The 21,290-nt window shown below is 37.8% G+C and overlaps 1 long non-coding RNA gene across 1 annotated transcript in view; it reads right to left on the reverse strand.

Moving 5' to 3' along the window:
• Nucleotides 1-20,887, reverse strand: part of LOC135329556 (uncharacterized) — a 66,166-nt gene extending 45,279 nt beyond the window's left edge. Inside the window, exons 1-3 of the long non-coding RNA XR_010391054.1 lie at nucleotides 19,187-20,887; nucleotides 15,430-15,503; nucleotides 2,066-2,297 (exon numbers count right to left, since the gene is read on the reverse strand). This is a non-coding gene — a long non-coding RNA (uncharacterized LOC135329556). The remainder of the gene's footprint in view (nucleotides 1-2,065; nucleotides 2,298-15,429; nucleotides 15,504-19,186) is intronic.
• Nucleotides 20,888-21,290: the final 403 nt, after the last annotated feature.

Below are 21,290 nucleotides of genomic sequence, written 5' to 3' on the forward strand. Positions count from 1 at the left end.
ACCATCATTAATTACTAGCATCTAAGATTACAGGGGAATTTACTATAGGTTTGTGCATGTATGAATAAAAGCTTCTCGATCCATGGTAACATAAAGCTTCCCTGACCTTCACACACTCCTCCCTCGCCTTGGCAGAACGCTGCTGGCCCATGCAGCCGCGAGCAGGGCTGTGCAAGACCTGCTCCTGCTCCTGCTCCTGCTCCTGCTCCTGCTCCTGCTCCTGCTCCTGCTCCTGCTCCTGCTCCTGCTCCTGCTCCTGCTCCTGCTCCTGCTCCTGCTCCTGCTCCTGCTCCTGCTCCTGCTCCTGCTCCTGCTCCTGCTCCTGCTCCTGCTCCTGCTCCTGCTGCATTTACAGAGGCAGAGGCACCTTGGCATGCCCCCAGCCTGGGTTTCCTAACCACCCCGTTCTGGGCAGCCAATGGGACTATGTTTCCTGCCAATAAAATTGGGGTATGTGAGAGTGAAAACTAGCCCAAACCCGGGTCTTCTCTCAAAATAAAGCTGGGATGCAGCTCAAACCCTTAGTCAGAAGCTGCAAAGTGTTCCTCCTTGCTAAAGTTCAGTTATAGCCTGTGTTATTTTCAAAGCTTTTCCTGCATAAACCACAGCTATGTGATTGTCCCTATAAAGTATTCCTTAATGTAAGTTATCCATGGATACAAAGCATGCTAGCACGCAAAATCCTAGCAGGGCTTTTTTTCGAGCTAACACTGACAATTCAGTTGTTTACATTTACCTTAAGGTTCAACCTACAGCTCAAGGGCAGTAATTTATACATCATACTGACTAAGGTACTCAAAGCTGATAGCAGAAAAACAAGGGAAGAAAAATGAAGGATACAATATAATAACAGGATAAAGCATTTTAAACATTACAAAATACATTGCATAAGGTGTTGTTCTTTATACAGCAACAGCTATGACTTCTCTTTGATTGTTACCTCTATTGAAGCACACCGTAAGTAGTTGCCTTTATGTTCTGTCCTGCTCTGCAATACAGTCTTTCTCTTCCAGGCTGAGAGACTGCTCAGCGCTTTTCAACTTATATGTTATATTAAAGTAGATACAGTATGTTGAAATATTATTATTGTTAGAAAAATACTAACTAGTACTCTAGCTAAGAGATATTACCATATCCAATGTAAATGATTTTTAAAGCTTTCTAGTGCCTGATAAACAGATGCAGATTGCGTTTCAAATTTAGTCATGTGACGATTTGCAAGAATTATTTTTAGCAAATCGTTTGGCAGACTAATCGAGCTAATTTACATTATACAAGAACAGAAAACAAATACAATCTAGTTGTGATGTGTTGCTGTGTATATGTAGACCAAAACATGTTAGACATTGATAATTCATTAACAGGCTCTAAATCTACAAATTTTAGAGCCATTGGTAAAACAACAATGGAAACTGCAGCATCCGGATCTGGGGTAGCTGGTTTTGTGACAGTATTCTGCTAGCACAGGTTTTATGCAAGTGTTATTTCACCAAGTTCAGTGAATTTTTTTTCTTTACAATATAGAAATAGAAGACATGTTCAGCACTTTCAGAGACCTACAAGAATGCATGCTGTTATCTCACTAAAAAACAAATGAAAGATTGATTGTATGCCCTACCTCTTCCAAGCAACAAATATAAACCCAGCCCCAAATCCGCTAGAAAAAGCTTTAATACAGACAGGGCCTGTCAAATGTAAATGTAGTTCACAGGTTAAATTCTAAGGTCTATGTGTACTGCTGCTGTTCCCAGCCAAGTTTATTATTTTATTATACTTTGTATTGATTGTCATCATCACCCCATTGACTGGCTGTGTACAGTGTATAATACGGTTCAGAAGAATCAATAAAGCTGTGGGTAAACTGTGGGGATCTTGGTGGGGAACAGGATGAATTGCTTAATGATGCTGAAAAAAATACTTTGTTTTGGTTTCCAGGTAGAAAGAAATAAATAACAGGAAAAAAGCAGAGCTAGGTACCTGCTGAAAACTTACTTATACCGCATGAGAAAGATACATGTAACAATTCAGCAATTCTCAGAGCAAAACGAGGAGTTAAGACATTTACCTTGACCGTCACCGCTCCCTTTGGCTTAGCACAGCCGCCGCCGGAGCCTCGGAAGCAGGCAAGTGTGCAGGGCAGCGGCGGCGGCCGCTTCCGCACGGCAGCTCCTCTTGGAGACCATCCTGCGGAGAGCTCACCCTCCCGCGAGCTGCCCTAAACACCGTAAACGTAGAATCAGCACCATAAACACGTCCTCGTCCAGTCTTCCAGGAGCACAGCCGATTTCATGCTACTGCTAAAATACAGTGTGTCAAAATTAGCAGATGAACCGGCCAGGGTTCCTATTAATTTATTCCGTATTTATTCAGCTGGAAATTTTACCTTCTGTATTTTGCAACGTGTTGTTATACTATAGCTTTATCTCAAACAGAGCTTTTGGGTTCTACCACAATAAAAAGATAAAGCAAAAAAATGTCTGTAAAACAATTTAACGTGTGTGTGTGTGTGTGTGTAGAATTATGCAGCAATCCTAAGTGCATTGCTAGCTATTTCAATACAAAAAACATCTAGGATAACTGATTTGGGTTTTTTATGCTTTTTTGAAGAATAGTCTCCTAAATTAGGAAAAAAATTAACTGAAGCATTATTTTTCTGAAATAAGGTCTATCATGAGAATGTGTAGTGCGAATAAGAATATATGCCACATTAATATTCCATGATGCTGTAACTCAATTCTTGTTAGAAAGGTTTTAATGTGAACAGAAAAGGATTGCAATTAAATCATTGTTATAACAGTGCTTTAATTATGATAGGCTTTTTTTTAACAGAGGACTAAATGTCTAAGCTTTGAGACTTCCTTTTTAAATAGAAAACTGCAAAAATGATCTAACCTTCATAAACAAAAAATATTTCATTGAATTTCACAAAACACCTCTGACTGCATTCACTACATGTGATACCAATGCAACAATTAGTTTTATAGTTTCAGGATTTATCCTACTTAAATGCAATTTACCTAAATGCTCCTGCGTCAAATCTTTGGATTTTTTTTTCCTTTTCTTGTTACGATGCAATACATGCATTTGAACAAACCCTTTGTAAATGTCCTCTAGCTGAATTCACACTAAACGGAGGTGCCCCCCAGGGTGGCGCGGACTAAGCCACATACTGAAACCGTCTCTAGAAGAGCTCAGCCTGTCAACCACTTCCCCACGAGTCCTGATTTCCTTCCAAAGGAGCTGATCAGCGCCTGCAGCAGGGCGCCCAACCCCGGCAGTCCAGGCGAAGGAATTCGTTACGCTGTAGCGCGACTGTGCAGCCTGAATCCACTATGGCAGGAGACCATGTAATGCTGTTTTATAGCCTCAGACAAATTTGTCCAAATGAAAGATTTAACACTCTTCATGACTTGATACACTTCTCAACTTTTGTTCCATTCACCAGTCTGCCTAGGTCAAGTCACACCTTCTGCTTTAATATAATATGCCTAGCAAGGGCGATCATGGTCACATAAAGAGATTACAGTGTCAGGTAACATGATTCACTGATCGTCGGAACAGAGCCTTTCAAATGAACTCTCTATGCTATTAAAATCTAACCAAAAAATGAGAAGTTTTTATCGTCATTCAACCTACAGTACTAACTTAAAATAGATACTAATTCTGGCTGGTATAAATTAATGTAACATTAGAAGTTCTATTAGTACCATTGAATAATATATGCCTTATTTTTTAAAATATACCACATAGGTCAATTTTTGATTAAGATTAAAACTTCTCAATGAGAGATCACTTCATTATGCCCTCTGATTAATATAGCAGTCTATGTCTAATATGTTTAAATAAATAAGTATGAGAGTGTATCAAAGAGGCAAGTCATAATGAGGATAGTTATGGAAATCTATGGTTCATGGAAGTCCATCACACTTAAACTGCAATTCCAGCAATGCTGCTGCTGCATTGCTGTAGCAGTATAAAAACTAATAGTGCCACGGATTCCTTCCTATGAAAACCTTGTTCTGCACAAGCAAAACATCAAAATTCCTCTTCACATTTTTTAATACTACAGCTACATTTTCTGCTTAGAAGAAAATTAGTATCATAAAGCTCCACATTTATCATTTCATGGTGTTCTTCACATTTTTGATTCAGCATTTATGAGCTTTCACTGAGCAAGGAGTGTATTATTATCCAGTTATAGGAAGCCAACAAAACAGCAAACTATGTATTTGAAAGTCCTGCTGGCCTGGCTGACATTTTAAAACTTGACTGGACTTTCTTTTTCTTTTTTTTTATGGAGTAGAAATTTGTTGCAAACACTCAAGATCTGATAACTGATTCCTATTTAAATGTCATAGAGACGTTAGTGCAATGTATTTTCATTAATATTTCATTGTGCAAGCGTTCCATGCTTTGACATTGCCATCTTGTAGTTATTTGTCCTACATCTAAAGAGTAACTTGTAATCAGGTTGGTACCTTGGACTTCATTATCTGTCACCACATTCTTAGCATAGAGAATATTATTGTTATAATTGCTTGTATTTTATCCCTTACGGAAAGATGAAGAACATATTTAACAATATAGAGACTCATTAAAGGACACAAAAAAGGTTGTCAATAAGCATAAAACTGTCAAATACATCAACGTTCCAAATTGAAAACTTTTATTTCCACTAAATGCAATATGTTTAACTAACAAATGAAGACAAGCTAAATTTTAAGTGCAACAGAATAATCTGTGAGTAATTTGTTATTTTATGTCAAAATAATATGTTTTTTCAAGTAATCATAACAATAGGAGATGCTCGTTAATTAAATATACATAATAGCTTTTTCCAAGAAACCAAAAGTTCTTTTTTTAAAAAAAATTGACATCACTGCAAAAAATAGAAAATAAATAGCAGCATCAGGTATTTTAGGTAAGATTATTTCAGTATGTAGTATTGTAGTATAATGAATTGTATAAATTGTATGTTCCTAAACTGTTGCAGTCATTACGGCTATAACTTGTAGATGTAGTGTAGCTTCCCGCCCTCCAAAAAAATGAAATTCTGCTTTCCATTATACTGGGGTAAACTGAAGGCAACATTCAGAGTTTATTCAGAAAGAAGAATCTCACTTCAAATAAATGAAATGGAAAATAATAATTAGAAAGGCTTATCAGTTCAGTGCTTACATTTATCTATCATTTATCCTCCATAGAGAGGACCTCATAAACATTGCTCAAATTTTTTGATAACATTCCCTGAGAACTCATCATTCTGTGGCAGTTGAGGGAAATATTGAAGCTGAGCAATTAAAAGAGGACACTGACACTGTACATCTCTCTTTCATTTCCATCAGTGTGACTGTTAGCGACGTTCCTGCTGTAGAAAGTGAGCAGAAGACCTGGTGAGTCTGCAGCATCATTCTGCATGCTGCGCAATGCCAAGCACTGTTCCCCCCAGTGCACAATATGAACTATTCCAATACTCAGGTTTTCCAAGTGCAAACTGTATTTATGTCATGCCCCTCTTTTCCCTTCCCCCATCAGCTCAGATTGCTTCCTCGGAGAAGGTGGAAGCAGATGCCCTGAAGCTGTTACATTCACTTCTTGCTGTTCAGAACTTTTCAGTTTGACATACAAATCCTAAACTGTTCCTTTATGGTTTCCTTAAGTCTTCATAGGTATCTAGCCATTAAATTTATTTTATTTCATTTCCACTTTTCAGTGTGCTATAGATTTGTGCATTAGCAATAACTAACCACATTGTGGAAGTTTTTGAGGGAACAGCCGCAGGATTTGAATCATGTGCGGGCATGAATTGGTGCTTTTGGCACAAGGGAAGGAACAAAAAGTGTTCAGGGCCTCTGGGAAGTTTCTGCTGAAAGAACAACAGTAAAATCATTTCAGTTGCTATCTGAAGGTTTCAGTCCCAAACCTTTAGAGGAGCAGTTCCCTCCTCTGAAGTCATGCTCCATGCTGTCTGCAGACCCCAGCTGCTCCCTCACTGCGGCCATAGCTGCCCTGCTCTTATTTTTTTCCCCTGTATTATACAGGTAGCTGTTGAGACAGGGTGCTGGGCTGGATGGCCCTTGTTATAATACAGTTCTGCTTACTCAGACGTGGACAGGAAACATCATGTCAGTTATCCTCCTTTCATTTATTACTATTATCGTAGCAGGTTTATATACACTCCAGTGAAATAAGTCACCCTTATACATGGTGGTTGATATGATAAATGCCCCAAAGAATTTGTAGCATAAAAAATGACAAGCAGAAAGACAAAGACAGCCGTTAGCTATGTTGGGGAAGCAAGTAGCAAGTATAATAGAAAAAATATACTGTAGTTCATACAGAGTAAATGGTGTTCAACTTTAATAATTGTTAAGGTTGGTTTTATATTTACCAGCTTAAATCACAGCCAGCATGAACGAAATAAAGATCATAGCTATACAGTCTCAAACTGAGGTTTGACTCTGTTTGCAGAAGTACACCATCTTAATTTTACTGCCATATATAGAAAGCTAAAAGATGCATCAGTACTCAGAGTATCTAGTTTTTCTTCCTGTCACCAATAACCAATATATGTAAATACAGCCTAAATTGTGCCTATAGTCACAACTCTCTCCACGTTTATGGAAAGTCAAGTCAATGGCATTCCACGGGTATGTGAATATTATTTTCTTGTAATGATCATGAATGTTATTTTATTTTGGGAACTGTATGCTTCACTGCCACTTCCTTAATTTTGGTAACACACCATGAAAACGTTTGGATGACTGTTCAGTAGTGAAACATCTGCATTAAAGAAATTTCTTAGGTACTTTTCAAGGCTGAAATAAGATGACCTATCAGCTTAAAATTAAATAGATGGTTGATATTATTTCAGTTGAGAGATTTTTTCTTGAATCAGGGACTATCTGTACTGGTTTGGCTATTTCATCTTCATAATTTTCTTTACGAAATCACATACATGATATAAATAAAATTCAGAATTGTATAAAATCATTGTGAAAATAGAAAACAAAAGACTATGGATATTTCAAAGCACACTGCCTTTACGATACCTCCGTTCCACATTTTTTAGGCTTTTATTTCACTGAGAATATGCCTCAAAAGGACTACAGGTTTTTCAGTTTTTTATCGGGTTATTTTCTGCATTCAACAGAAATGCCCCACAAAGGTTTCTCAAGAGGTGCAAAGTACTTTGAACTGCTGATTGTACAGCAGGCGATTAACTTGATGTTATGCTGCTTCTTATTGGTACCATAGACTCATTTGTCAAGCTCAGGGCAGAACAGGAGCAAGCAAATCCACACTACTGCTTTTAACAGTTTCTGCTGTCAGTTTGCAAGCATTCTGCATAACACTTTTTCTCTTTGGGGAGGGACATAACCAACCAACGATTCAGCTGGAGCTGAGCCACATCATAATCATAAGAAAAAACATCTCAAAACAATTGGCTTTTCAGGGTAGCAAAATCCCAATTCTACCATTCTGGAATGTTGCGTCAGAAATTGAATAAAATACTGTTGGAATCTGTTTATTAAATTTGTCTCATATAGACTCTAGCCTTTAAAACCACAGAAAAGATCACGTGGCAAACCACTCCCAGGAGTGATTTTTATTTTGGCTCTGACCTCTCCCTCTGACCTTGGGAGAAAGGTTTTATGTACACATAAGTAGGGCAACCATATTTCTCCCATTCTTTGAAACAGAAGAAACAATCATTTTTGAATATTCATACAGCTCTCTTTAAATATATATGCAGAACAGACTATTGCATGAGACTTCTATAATTCTTGATCATTTAACATATAGGTCAACGTAAAATATCTATAATTTACATCCAATTTCCAACTTTGCAAGCCCAGAGAACACAACTTCTGGCAATGACTTGTATTAAAAAAGGTAGGATATGAGATGCTATTGTTCATTTATAGTGCAGCAATTATGCATGGAACTATTTCACTGGGATTCTACATTTATAACTTCTTACTTTCTTTATCCTTTAAATGTATTGATTTTATCAAGTATTATAAGTGGAGCTGACAAACCTCTATGGTTGGGGTTACTAGGGTTACTAGTGCAGCCTATTTTGAATTCCTTCTAATAGATAAAATTTAATTATTGAATTGGAAGTTATCTTTCACAGATCTCTCCCATGTTTATGGGAAGTCCAGGTTGATCTGTTTTTGCAGTGGAGACAGGAATTAACAATACTGCGCTAATTATATTGCTTCTTTCAGTACACTTGTAAGGTTCCTGCTTGGCCCTTGCTTTGAAGCAGAATTGGAGATTTGACAGGGCAGGTTGTAGTGCAGTGAAAGAGATTCCTGGTTTTGTCCTTATGAGAAGACATTCAATTGTGACATAGTTAGAAGCCTCTGAAAATCACCATTTGTACCCACTTGCCAGTCCTTTCTCTGGAGTTTCCCCAATAAGGCTCTCAACCATTCTGCTTGCACTGAGCATGGCCCCGAGAGCCAGATTTCAATCGCACTCGCAGGCCCATGAAATATGCAAGGCAGAGGATAAACAGGTACACACACCCCCCAAGGTAGTCTTGGATATAAATCTTACCCTTCTTGAAATGATTTTAGAAAGCCGAGTATATTAACGAATAATTTCAACCACAGAGAAAAAGGCCTAAGAAGAATAACAAAGCCTACAGGTTGCTTTCCTGAACAGGACTGTAAAATCACAAAATGGGGTCACAAAGAATATTTATTCCAGATATCAGAAGCTGCAGATGAACAAAATCTTGCACCACTAGTCAGCTTTCAGTTGCTGCCAATCTATTTAAAAAGTGTTAGCAACGAGAAAGGCTGAGCTATGTCCACACTGGTTTTTAAACACTGGAGGCTCCATCATTTCAGTGGCAGCAGCCTGGTTTGGGTTTTACCTGTGTAAATCAGACTCCATCTTTCTTACTCTGGAAGGCTCTTTGACAACGAAGCTAATGCTCTGATTGCAGAGGAGAGACGAAGGCTCTCCAGGGGCAAGAGAGCTCTGACTAGGAGCACGTAGATCAAGGGGGATTTGTCCACCCCAGTTAAGTGGCTGACACTGCTCCAGGCTGTACAATCCTTTGGGCTCTATTTAGTCAACTGGGTCCTTGAGATGGGTGAAGTTCTGCAGACTCTGTTCCAAACTTTGATCTTTCTCCTTCCTTTACATGTTTGCCCCATTCTACTGTTCAGGTAGCTAATTTGCTATTTTCATTGCCTCTTCAAAATACATAGGGAGGCCCCTTTGAGTTTACATGTTTGAAAAAAATAGTTCTACACTCTCAGATAAACTTATAAGAACATAATTTGGTATGTAAACTGAAGAACTCTATCTGTTACGGGATACTCAGTACTAAGGAGGAACCTTTGACTGTTACTCTAAGCTAAATGCAACAAATAAATAATGCCTAAATTGTTGAATATTTGGTATTTTTAGCTGACTCCCTGACAAACAAAATACATTTTTTAACCAAAATTCTTGTATTACTTTGCTGCTCTGAGAGGCAGTTAGATGAGGTACAGATTTTGATATTTAAGGCAACTGTCTTGGCAGATTAGTAGTATCAAAAAAGAAAGCCCAGATCCTACTCTTACCATCTATGTCAAACTATGTTAATTGCTACACAGTTTAAAGAACAAATCTTTTCTTTTTTTAATCCCAGAAATGAAAGCTATTATTTTTTAATACTTAAATGTGCAATGGGAAGTTAACAAAATAAACAAGTTTCACTTTCCTCCTTATCAGCCTTTCACATCCACACATAGCACAGACATCTCTGATCTGCACTGACTGCTATACACATTTTGTCGTGCCAGTTTTACCTGTACTAACTATAAGGTGCTGGGAATTCAAAGGTTAATTGGGGCAATATTACAAATGTTTAAGGTGAGCAAAATCTTATGAAGGTATGCTTTTTATAGCATTTCCACGGAAGACATGGAAAGGAAGTCAATACAGTATATGCACAAAAATGTTTCCATTGCTCATCATGATAGAAACCTCTCACGTCTTGCCTCTGATAAGCTGTACATGTACAGAGTACAAACAAGCGGAAAGAACTGGAAAGAAGCCAGACCAGGGCGAAGATCAGTAAAATTCAGCTATTCTTATTGTGTCTACTGCTTTACCACTAGAATTTATGGAGGACTTGCAGTCACACCATCCATCACAGACAAATGCTAAACCGACAGAAGATGGAACTGTGCTGTTCTGGAAAAAACAAACAGTCAAACACATTACATGAACTCTTTTCCATACACAGCTATTTTTGCCTTGCCTTCCTCAATTAGAGTGATAATAATCCAGAGCTTCCTACGCCCACTGTCTTCAAGGCCTGATCTTTAAAGTGTCCTTAATGTGGCGTTCTGTTATACACGAATATACACAGACCCACTCTTTCTTCCCTACGTGTAATCCTGATCCAGTCAAAAGACTAATCACACGCATCATAAAAGCCCACAAAGAATCCTATTAATATCTCTGAGTTCTCTCATATACCTCGATATACAACTATGCCTTTAGGCTTTGCAGGGTCCTTGGTGACTAGCCCAGACATTGGTTAGCACTTTCAGCACTACAAGGGACAGATTTTGATTTTCCTAAGAAAATCTGTCATACTGATAACTACACAGACTGCAGACAGAACCAAGCACACACATCTGATTACTGAATTGCTGCTGATACACAATCATTACAGTCATTTGTTTGATGGATAAATCCAAATACATTGGGAAAATGCACACTGTGAGCATGTTTCATCTGACTGTGTCCATCAGGCCCACTGCCTTTTAATTAGAGGATTCCTAATAGACAAAGCAAGCTTTGTGGGGACAGATATAAAAGATATCTCTGCCTAATGCAAAATACTACATCAAGTGGTAGTAGCGAAAAACAAGCTTTCAAACATCTGAGCTTCTTTCTGTTCCTGAAATCATCTTGTTAAAAGATGGGAGCTACTACTGCCACAGTCTCCACTTTCAGGAGAGAGGGGAGTTGGGGTTGCACCTCCTGAGCCCACACATTTAGGCAAAGGCAGTACCAATGCTGCCTCTGCCACAGCCTACGGTCAGACCGATCAGTCCCACCCACCAGCTTGGTTGCAGATACATTTTACGCCTGGGATACAACCCGCTGATGCGCAAGATTGGACACAAATGTTCTTCTGCCTAAGATGGAAACAGGTCCTACTGAACACAATATTCATGGAAATTACTAACTGGTACTACTTTCAAATACAGCCAACAGCGTCCTTTAAATGTTTATCCAAAACAAACACAGAGATGTGATAAAAGATGCGGGAACGTTAGGGGTCAAATAATGGCAGAAATGGATGCAACTATTGATTTATAAAAGAGCACAAACAAAAAACACTATGCCGAAACCTAAGGTAAGATTGGTAACATAACCAGAGTTTGAACTGTCCCCTTTGTAAAAAGACCAAGTATGTAACTAAATATGCTAGTGAGCTATTGCTGAAGGTAAGCCAACAAAGAAAGACTAGTGGTTTTAACCTAAGCTTTGAGTGGATATTTGAAATGGTTTGTTATACAAAAGAAATGGAGGAGCACACTGCTGCTCTTGGACTTCCCAGTCATAGATAAAATGCTGCTGTAATTAGTCAAAAGGAGATGAGACAAAGAGAAAATCTGCCTCTTAGCAGAGGGGTTCAGTATCTATTTTGGCCAATGAGTGGGGAAAATGACACAATGATATAAAGGGCCATCTTCTGATACAACTAACATATACTTATATTAAATAGCACTATTTTCTATGAGTGGACCTTAAAGTGTAGTAAAGTGGGCACCACTTATTATGCTAATCAGACTTTACATCAAATCAAAAGGAGTAGTTTTAATCCACTGACCACTATATGGAACAGTATATAATGCTACTTATAAATGTTTCTTAAACCTAATTTCATAGTATCAATGCTTATTCTTATTGAAGCAGATAGACAAACTTCCAAACTCAGATGCTATTTATGCACATATTTAGTGTAAATGTGACAAGAAAAACAGCATGTAGTATGTACACAGACCTGGCTCTGTTCTTCCCCTCTCTTCCTCAGGAAATAACCTTTTAACAGCAATTATAATCTTAATTATTTTGGGGGGGGAGGGGGGAAGAGGACAAAGAAAATATTTGTTGTTTTACTTGTATTAGCACTGTTTTTTCTACTGGTTTCTTACTTTTTCTACAGTGTTCTTCTTCCAGACTCTGCCCTTACCACAAGATAATCAAAGGCCAACTAGCCCCATGAGTGTGCCCACAGACAGCTTCACGCTGCAAACTTATCCCTTTATATGGCATAAATTATTCTACCAGAGGAATATAAACAACTTTGGACTTTGAACACTATACTACAAATAGTCTTTAAATCAAGATATCATGTCAAATGATGCACATTCTTCTAAGACTTCTACTCTCTAGGCCGACAGATTTGCACTTTACTTTCGATTATTACTTTTTTATTAAGGAAACTTAAATCCTGTTGAGAAGAACTTATTTAGGTTGAGCTGTCACCTTTAGCTTCAGAACATTAAGTCTTGACAAATGCTTCTTTTGAAGTCTGACACCTGCTTCTTTGGCATTTCCCACTTTTGGGAACTCACTAGACTATAATAACACTCAGCGCAGCAGAAGTAAAGGGAATGAATTAAAGCAGAAATGCTTTCAGACGTGAAAGAGCAGTACAAAAGAGCATCCCTTTGCTCAGGCTTTCTCAGTAGTTTAGATAGCAATTCGGTAGAACTCACCTGAGTTGTACATTTTTTCTTTAATGGGAATCTAATGCCCATGAAACAAGCCAGACTAACAGCCCTAGAGACCACAGAATTCTATCTTAAAACAGATCATCAGGAGAAACCAGGTTTCTTTGCAGATACTTTCAGAAGTAGAAGGACACATCCCTATTACTAGGCCTTAGGTATCTTCTCTTTCTGTAACTGAAATGCATGCGGGGAACACTTCTCAGACACTCTGAGAGGTCCTTCTTTGGATTTCCTTTTACATTGGGTTTCATGGAGGTTTTGATGGCAAATTTCTTCATACATCTACTTATTTTATTAGAAAGGGAACCATAACCCATTTAAATCAATGAAAAGACTCTCATGAACTCTTTAAAGCTTAGAGTAGACCTAGAGGGCCAGATCTGCTGTTTCCTTAGCTTTACTATTATTTAGGCACCTAAGTGTATCTATAGTGTTCCACATTATTCTCCAGAGTTTCAAGTAGGAATTTGCAACAGCAACTAAGGAGTATACTCAATAGGAACTGGATACTTGAATTCATTCCTTTGGAAAATCCACCTCTTTTGGATATTTCAAAACATCCTATTAGTCTTACAAAATATATTTTATACAGGGAATATTTTTCCTTCAGCTGATAACTAATTCGGTTTATTTTTGTGAAACATGCACCATGATGGAATTATTCTGAAAACTGCTAAAATCCTAAATATATATACATATATATCTTAGATTTGTTAGCTCTGTTATATCTTGCATTTATTTGTAGAAAGGGATGTCATAAAACACCTTAAAAACAGATTACAAGCAGCATTACAATTATTCCTGAATTCTATACTAAAAATGTACTAAAATGCATAAACAATCTTTTCAAATATTATAATACAGCAGCAATCTTTCTAAGCTAACTGACCATCCTTCAGTACCCCATTTTACAATATATTTAGGCAGTGCTTATACCTACTGAGCATTTTATAAGCAGGGCTGGCAGTACTATCTTTCTTAAGAGTAGATGGTACATCCTTTATAAGACTGTTTTCATTTTTTTCCAAAATTTGCTGATCTTTAACTAACCTGGCTGAAATACTGTACACAAGGCTCTGCCTTGGAATGACATTTTGGAAAAGATTTAGCTGCAACATTTCAGGCAATTCTGAAAATAAGAGTAAAGAGAAAATGGATTTTTTTAAAATATAGATATAAGTATTTCAATTAAAAGGTCTAGAGCAAGGCTCCTCAGCTGGTTGCGTAACAGGCAGTTCAGAGAAAATGTACAACTCCTCACCAGCAAGAGCACGAGAGGTGCAGGGGCAGCAGTGATTGCCATGCCCAGCACTGCCCAACAGGACCGCTCTCTGCCAGAAATGCCAGTCTTGGCTTCACAGCTCCTTCAGCTACGCACTGTTAATCAGCTGGGTTGTACAGCTCCTGTGCACTTGAAAATCTTTGTCTTACAAAATCCTCCACACCAGAAGAAGGGTGCAAACGTATTCCCCGCGCACCCCGACAACAGCCGCAGTGACTTCCCCAAATGGAGAATCAGCCCGTTCCCTAGCCACAGAGCAGCAACCCAGCTAACGCAGCTGGGTGTCCTCGTCACCCCGACTGCAGTGCATGAAGCGGCACGAACCGCGGAGGCACAGCTCTGCTGAGCGTATACTCCCCCAGCGCTGCTGAGCCTGTTGGTGGGTCACCTGGTAGTTCCTGGCAAGCTGCCTATGACAGATTACCATCTGATGACTCCCACTCTACCACCTTTGAATATTGACTTTTCAGTCTTAAGTTTTTGTGCATATATATTCATATACCTAGAAAGGTCATTGCTCTTATTTATGTGGGTAGATGTGAAATGTGTATTTTTGCAGTTGGCAGATGCATACATTATAAAAATTGAGCACATTAAAATAAGCTAACGATTAGAAAATTATACATGTGCACATATACACAAAATATACATTTATAAAATGTGATAAGTTAAACTTCAAATGTCCTAAACTATAAAGATATCTGAAAACTTTGTATTAATATTTTATTTAATTAAATGCAAATTTAGGACATGCTGAAAAAAACCTTCGTCATTTATAAACCAATTATATCTTAAATATTAGGTGTTTCCTAAACTCAATACTTTTCCATATTAAACAGACTAAGTGAAGTGTCGCATGTTAAAGGTGAAAGTACATATGACAATAATTGTGTGGGGCATGATTGCTGTCTTGCTGTAGCAACTATACAGTCTTGATTGATAACTATGTAAATGATGTAGCACTCATATATCATTAGCATGCAAGCGTAGCATCAATGGTGGTGCCACTCAAGGCAGTAATACAACTCAGAAATGACCCTTTTACTACTTACTAGTAGTAGTAGTAGCAGCAGCAGCAGCAGCAGCAGCAGTTATAGTGGGAAACGAGTCCTGAGGCTGTGCAAATTAGGGTGGTAAATGTATTCAAAGCATACTTTTTAGATATCTTTTTGGATCTACATTGCTAAAAATTGTGTCCCTCACTTTAAAATAGTTGTATAAATTTCCACTATGTAGGTTCACAGCCACATTCATCACAGATAAGGACTGTTGCAATTATGGTGTTGTAGGTAGGATTGTAAAGCGAGTTTCATTATACAGCTATGTAATTGAACTTTCACATAACGTTGCCAATTCTTTACCTTTTGGGCTTAGACTTACCTTGCTGGATGGATGATTTAAAGAAAAGTTCATCCTATCCCAACTAGGTGAATGATCTGGAATGTATTTCCTGCCTGAAAAAAATATGAATTAAACAATTGAAATCATGTTAACCATGTAGAAAATAATCAAACTACTAGATCAGCTCTTTGTGAGGACCGGTCACTTCTCTAATCCTAAAATGAAAAAGGAAAACCAACAATGCTGTCAAACATTAACACCAGCTTTAGTGTATTTACAGCCCAAATTATTGTTCTGTTTTGAGCCATGTAGTTTGCTAGAAGAAAGGCCCAGAATTATACTTGAAGAGACTGGCAAATATAAATAAGACAGACATTTCTCATACTCTAGTCCTTATCAGAAGACTTTGCAATATAGTAGTTATAATCAGACATTAGTCTTTTCTTAAAAACAAAAAACATAAGTAACCATATCCAGAAGCAAGTGAATAAATTAATCTGGAACTTATGTTATCCTGTCAAGGATGAAATGTGGATTGAAGAACTGCTCTCTCTCTGCCACAGGCAAGGCATGTAGAATGTCCTTTCTTTACCAGAAGGCTTTGGTACCTATACACTTGTTTTTTATTTGTGTCTTTTGATATCCATAAAGGTGTGTATATAACAGTGTCAACATACATCTTTCGACAGTGCTGTTTTGAATGACTAGAGAGCATGATTAAACCATGGAATTAAAAATGATTCATTAAGGTTTGGAAATGACAAGAGCATGAAGAAACCACAACCATAAAATGCGTGAAGTGGAGGGCCTGGGTCTGAGCACTGGGGAACCAGAAGCAGGTCCTGTCGCAGGAGCACGGTGCTCTGTGTGTCGTGGCCTGCTGAGATATGAGCTTCAGGCTAGTACTTCAAGGGGATGAGTTACTCGTCACACACAAAAGTAGGTTTCACTTTGGGGTCAGTGTTAGATAGTGGCTCCCAGGTCTTCTAAAGGCAGTGCCTGTGACCCAGACTACAACTGGGCAAGTGCTGGAGTCCAGCTGTTCTGAGCTCGCACGAGACACTGCACAGACCTGCCTTTCCGTGCGCCAGCTAACGTCCCCTCCTAACACAGCAGGAGTACAGGCCGTGGCTTCATGGCAAGCAGCTGATTACTGGTGTCTTGCTTTTGTGTGAAGCAGTGGCTTCCACTGATTTCCTAAATGGTGGTCAAAAGCCATCTGCCCAGTGATCTGGCCATGACTTGGGACTGCTTCATCAAAAAAGGAAGTAGCATGCTGGATCTGGACCTTATTGGCCCTTGAAGATATTGAAGGAGGATAGTAAGGTAATGAATAAGATAAGGTGTAAAGCAGAAAAAGATGTTGGGAGATCAGAAAATGAACAATGTTTGCAAGATAATAACTGTGAATAGACATTTTTGCAAGTAGGAGAGTTGGAGTGTATTTTAAAATACTGTTGGAGCTGAAATTGGCTGAAGGGTTTCAACATGGATATGATTTTAATCCAATAAGATGTAAAGAAGAAAGACCGTAAGAACAAGAGACAGGACAAACGATGAAATTAAAGGAAAGTACATTACAAAAGCTCTGAGTGGTAACGGTATTTTTATCTCCTATGCCAAGTTCCTTTGAAGAATTTTTGTAAGTAAATATGTCATTTCTGAAAATGTTTTTGTACCTGCACATTATCTGGGGGGAATTTCAGTCTACACAACTTCTAAATATGCTATGGTTCACATTTCTTAGTCATGTTTACCATCGTGTGTATTATTTCAGTGTATAAAATTTGCACAACTAACATTAACATCATAGAGGACATTCTGAACTGATAGAAAGGCTAGTTACTTCCAAATACAAGTAACAGCAATAAATCCACTTTGTATAATAGGAGGTTTAAAATATTATACTGTCAATAAAAAACTTTTTTGTGTTAGTAAACATGGATTATCACAGTATACCCAAAGAGAAGCAGAAAACTTCAAAAATATGTTGTTTGAAACTGTTTATGAAATCCAAATCAATGTCATTTGTAAGAAGCCATGGAAGTTACAAATAAATAAATCAGAAATAGTTGAAAATCAGTGTCATCCTTCACCTATCATGATCATTCTGCAGCATTTTTAGTTCTGCAGCAGTATCTGGATGACACACAACTAGAGCTGAGTGAGTAATTTGTAATGAATAATTTATTTCACCAATTTTGCCTCTTTTTTCTTTGACATATCCATGAACAAACAGATCACGATTTTCTTTATTCATAATTCAAAGTTCTGTGACAGTCTCACCTCAACCCAATTCCCCTTTACAGTGCTTATACTGCTTATATGGACACTCCAGATTTTGAAGTTAGAAAAGGTTGGAATCTTAACTAAGTAGTTTAGTTGTGCATGGTCATACACCATTGTCTCTGTTCCCCACTTGGACTCTTCTGAAGTAATTGGGTGTGAATGTTCATGGAGAATAAATTAGGCTTTGCTTTTTGTGATCCTGAATGTAAAACCAACTTTCTCTGTGCATTGGCACCAATAAAACTCAGAAGAAGCTCCACAGAAAGAAACAAACAAAAGGCATGAACACAGCTGAAAGGAATTCATTTAAAAATTCATATGAATATTCATGGCTTGTTTTTTTTTCCAGTATGTTTTCAGATTAACTCACAGGAAACCAATCGTTCCCTTGGTAGAGTCAACCTTGCTCTGTTTACCTGTTTTTGATGAGGCCACTAGGAACAGTTTGTTGGTTGGAGAGAGGCTCCTGGAGAGAAGAACACCTTTCCCTGTGCAAGCTAACACCAAAGAGCATTTTGCTACTGAAGAATAATCGGTCCTTTAATAGTTTGATGCTGATTTTGTATTATGTGTGAAATGTAGATTTGTACACCCCAGATCAGGAGGGAGTGCAGAATTATGTCATTCACACTAGTGAAATGGAGGCACTGTGCATTCCCCATAAAGCTTGAGGGAAGAGAGGCAGCCCTAGATTTCTATTAACAATTACCACACTTTAGCTAGATTTCTAAGGAACTACAGACTTAGAAAAGCCAAAATCCATTCCAAAAGAGGCCTCTACTATGAAATATAGTATATTCTTAGCAAAAAATAAGTTTAAAGATCACCAAAATGTTTTCCCCAGCTGTTTCATTTAAGTCAGAAGTTATGTTCCACAAGCAGAAGTAATGCTTAAGGCTGTTTTGCATTAGTACATTTGAAGCACATTGTTTCCTAATCTGCTTCGAAGAAATGTTTAGGGATTTTATTAACATAAAACAAGATAGTGAGAGCAAATTTGATATCAATTAACATACTAATTAAATGTCACTTAGTAGTTTTAGCAATTACTTGATATTTAATTAACCACTTGAATACCTTGGGAGATCCAGATTATTGTACATGTAATCAAAGGGCAATTCTTATGACCCTGTGGGTATATGCTGCATGTCAAGACAATCTGGAGATAGCAACAAAAATAACTTTATGCACTGTGACCCTAGGTATGTCGAGCTGCTGTGTACCCAAGAGATTAATTTACTACTTTGAATGTGCTAAGTATCAGTTAAAAAGCTTAAACGTACCTCAAGTGACTAGGGACCTACATAAACAACATGAACAACCTACATAATATCAATGATTTTAGTTTAGGTCACATTTTAAATTCATACTGCAAATTTGTCTTTGCATTTATGAAACTAGTATTCACCATCAGCTGCTCTCATTTTTAGCAAACAGCTAAAAACAGTGGAAAGTAAGCAAGCAAATATTTTTAGGAAGAAATTAATTAAAGAATGTAAATAGGTACCTGAAAGCTTCTTGAACATATTCACAAAGAAGTGTCAACTTTTCCAGACAAGAGATTTGCTGATGGACCAGTTGTGCAGTGTTTTTAGGAAGAAAAAAAAAAAGTCTTAATCACTCACAAAGCAGGCATGACTTCTACGTGTTTAATTGCCCTCTTCTATAGATATGTCTCCTTCATCCTACCTCCTTTGGAGCAGTCTACGACATATGGCTGCTGCTGTCATATTGCACCATGCTGCTGATGACCACTGGTGACTATGGATACACGACTAGAGATTCTCTTTTTCAGTTCGACCCTCTTTTAAAGTGAACATTAACAACTCTAAAACTGCCCTACTTAATCTCTTGCAAATTCAGCAAACTTTTTACTGCTCTCTCCTGTCTTCTCAACTGGTGCTTTATTTCTGCCTATATTTATCAGGATGGAGAAAATGGGCAAAATAACCTTTCTGTTTTCTTTAGATTCTTACTCTTTTGCAGCTCTTTCCTATTCGACATACAAGAAAATGGAAATTTATTCATTGTGAAAAGAAAAAAAAATCTTTTGCTTGTACTTTGTACTTGTGTTTTCAGTTGCTTTTCCACTCGTTAGATATGTCTCATTTCTAAACACATTGAAGACACTTATTTACGATACTGTATCTTCAAATCTCTTCATATTACATCCTAGGACCTCTCAAATCTGACACCTATCCTTTCACTCCCCTGAAACCAATCCAAGTCTCTAATGGTCTCTTCAAGGTAAAGATGCAGAATGAATGAGCCTTCCTCCTATCCCTGTTCACCTGTCGGCCACCTGAAACAACACCAGACATGCCATCTACTTAAAGTCTTTTCTTCCTTTCGCTTTTGTGCCTTCGTTATCTCTTGGTTCTCCTGAAACTTTTCTAATTTTTCCTTCAGAGGCTATTTATCAGTCTTCTTTCACTTATGGGTAGGGATTCAGCAAGGATTTCTCTCAGATCCTTGTTTGGCCCTCTCTTTTCTCTGAAAAATTATGAATTTAGCTATTGCCTCTAAGTTGACCAGTCTTATATGCACTTTCTGCTCAGGATCTGTCTTTATCTGTTCAAACTGAAGTTTCGGCTGGTCTCTCTGACATCTCAGAGTATTCTTTTTCTCTGACCTTGACAAACACGTCCATGTCCCCATGCAGACTGGCTGCTGCGAGGCCCTTTTCTTGGACTCACACTCTGAATGCAACCTTTCCTTGTCCACTGATTTCTGTTCTCGCACATATAAAACTTAAGCTCCTTGTTTTCACTTCTCTAGATCACTCCAAACTATTATGTAACTCATCATCAACTTTCATTCACTCTCCACGTGTAGACTCTCACCTCCCCAGCTTTGATTTTCTATTAAATTTGTGCTTTTTCCCGTCCTTCTTTGTCGCTGTAAAGTAAATATATGCAAAAAGAAGTAAGTTATATATGATATTTTAAAGCCTTACTCAGAACTGTCCTTTCCTCGGGAGGTATAACATATGAGAGAGTGGTTTGCCTGTCAATATTTCAAAACCTCAGCCTTCCACACTGACCCTCACTCATTAATCCTGAGTGTCTGTATCAGTCAGTGTCACCTTACACACAACCGACTTGCTCTTTGGCACAGGAACACTGGGTTTGTTCTACAAATTTACAGCACCTAGAACAAAGAGGTTGTCATCCATGACTGAAATAACAGTAAATGAATAAAGCCTCTCCAAGGCACCTGTTTAAAACAGACTTTTAAAAATTATTAGGATTTTACCTGTGTTCAGTTACAAAGGAATAAAAATCAACATAACCCATACCAAGGAGATTGGAAAGTGCTTCAATACATCAGCCTTTAAAAGGATTTGTCATTTTAAGTAATTTGAAATTTGATGAGTTAATCTCAGTCACAGTTTACGAAGGCAGTCTTTACATGTTACACATGTTTTAATTACACTTTCTTAACGAGAGTAGATTTAAAGGAAGTAGGGAGGGTTGGCTTGGTATTGTCTGGTCTGCATTTTTCCCTCTAGAATTTAAAAACACAGTTTCATCAAAATCTTCACATTCAGTGGGACCACATCAGTGTCAATGTAATCCTGTTTCAAGGACAAAAAAAAAAAAAAAAGCAGT

This window comes from Dromaius novaehollandiae, chromosome 11 (assembly GCF_036370855.1).
Source record: "Dromaius novaehollandiae isolate bDroNov1 chromosome 11, bDroNov1.hap1, whole genome shotgun sequence".
In the NCBI taxonomy this organism is placed as follows: Eukaryota; Metazoa; Chordata; class Aves; order Casuariiformes; family Dromaiidae; genus Dromaius; species Dromaius novaehollandiae.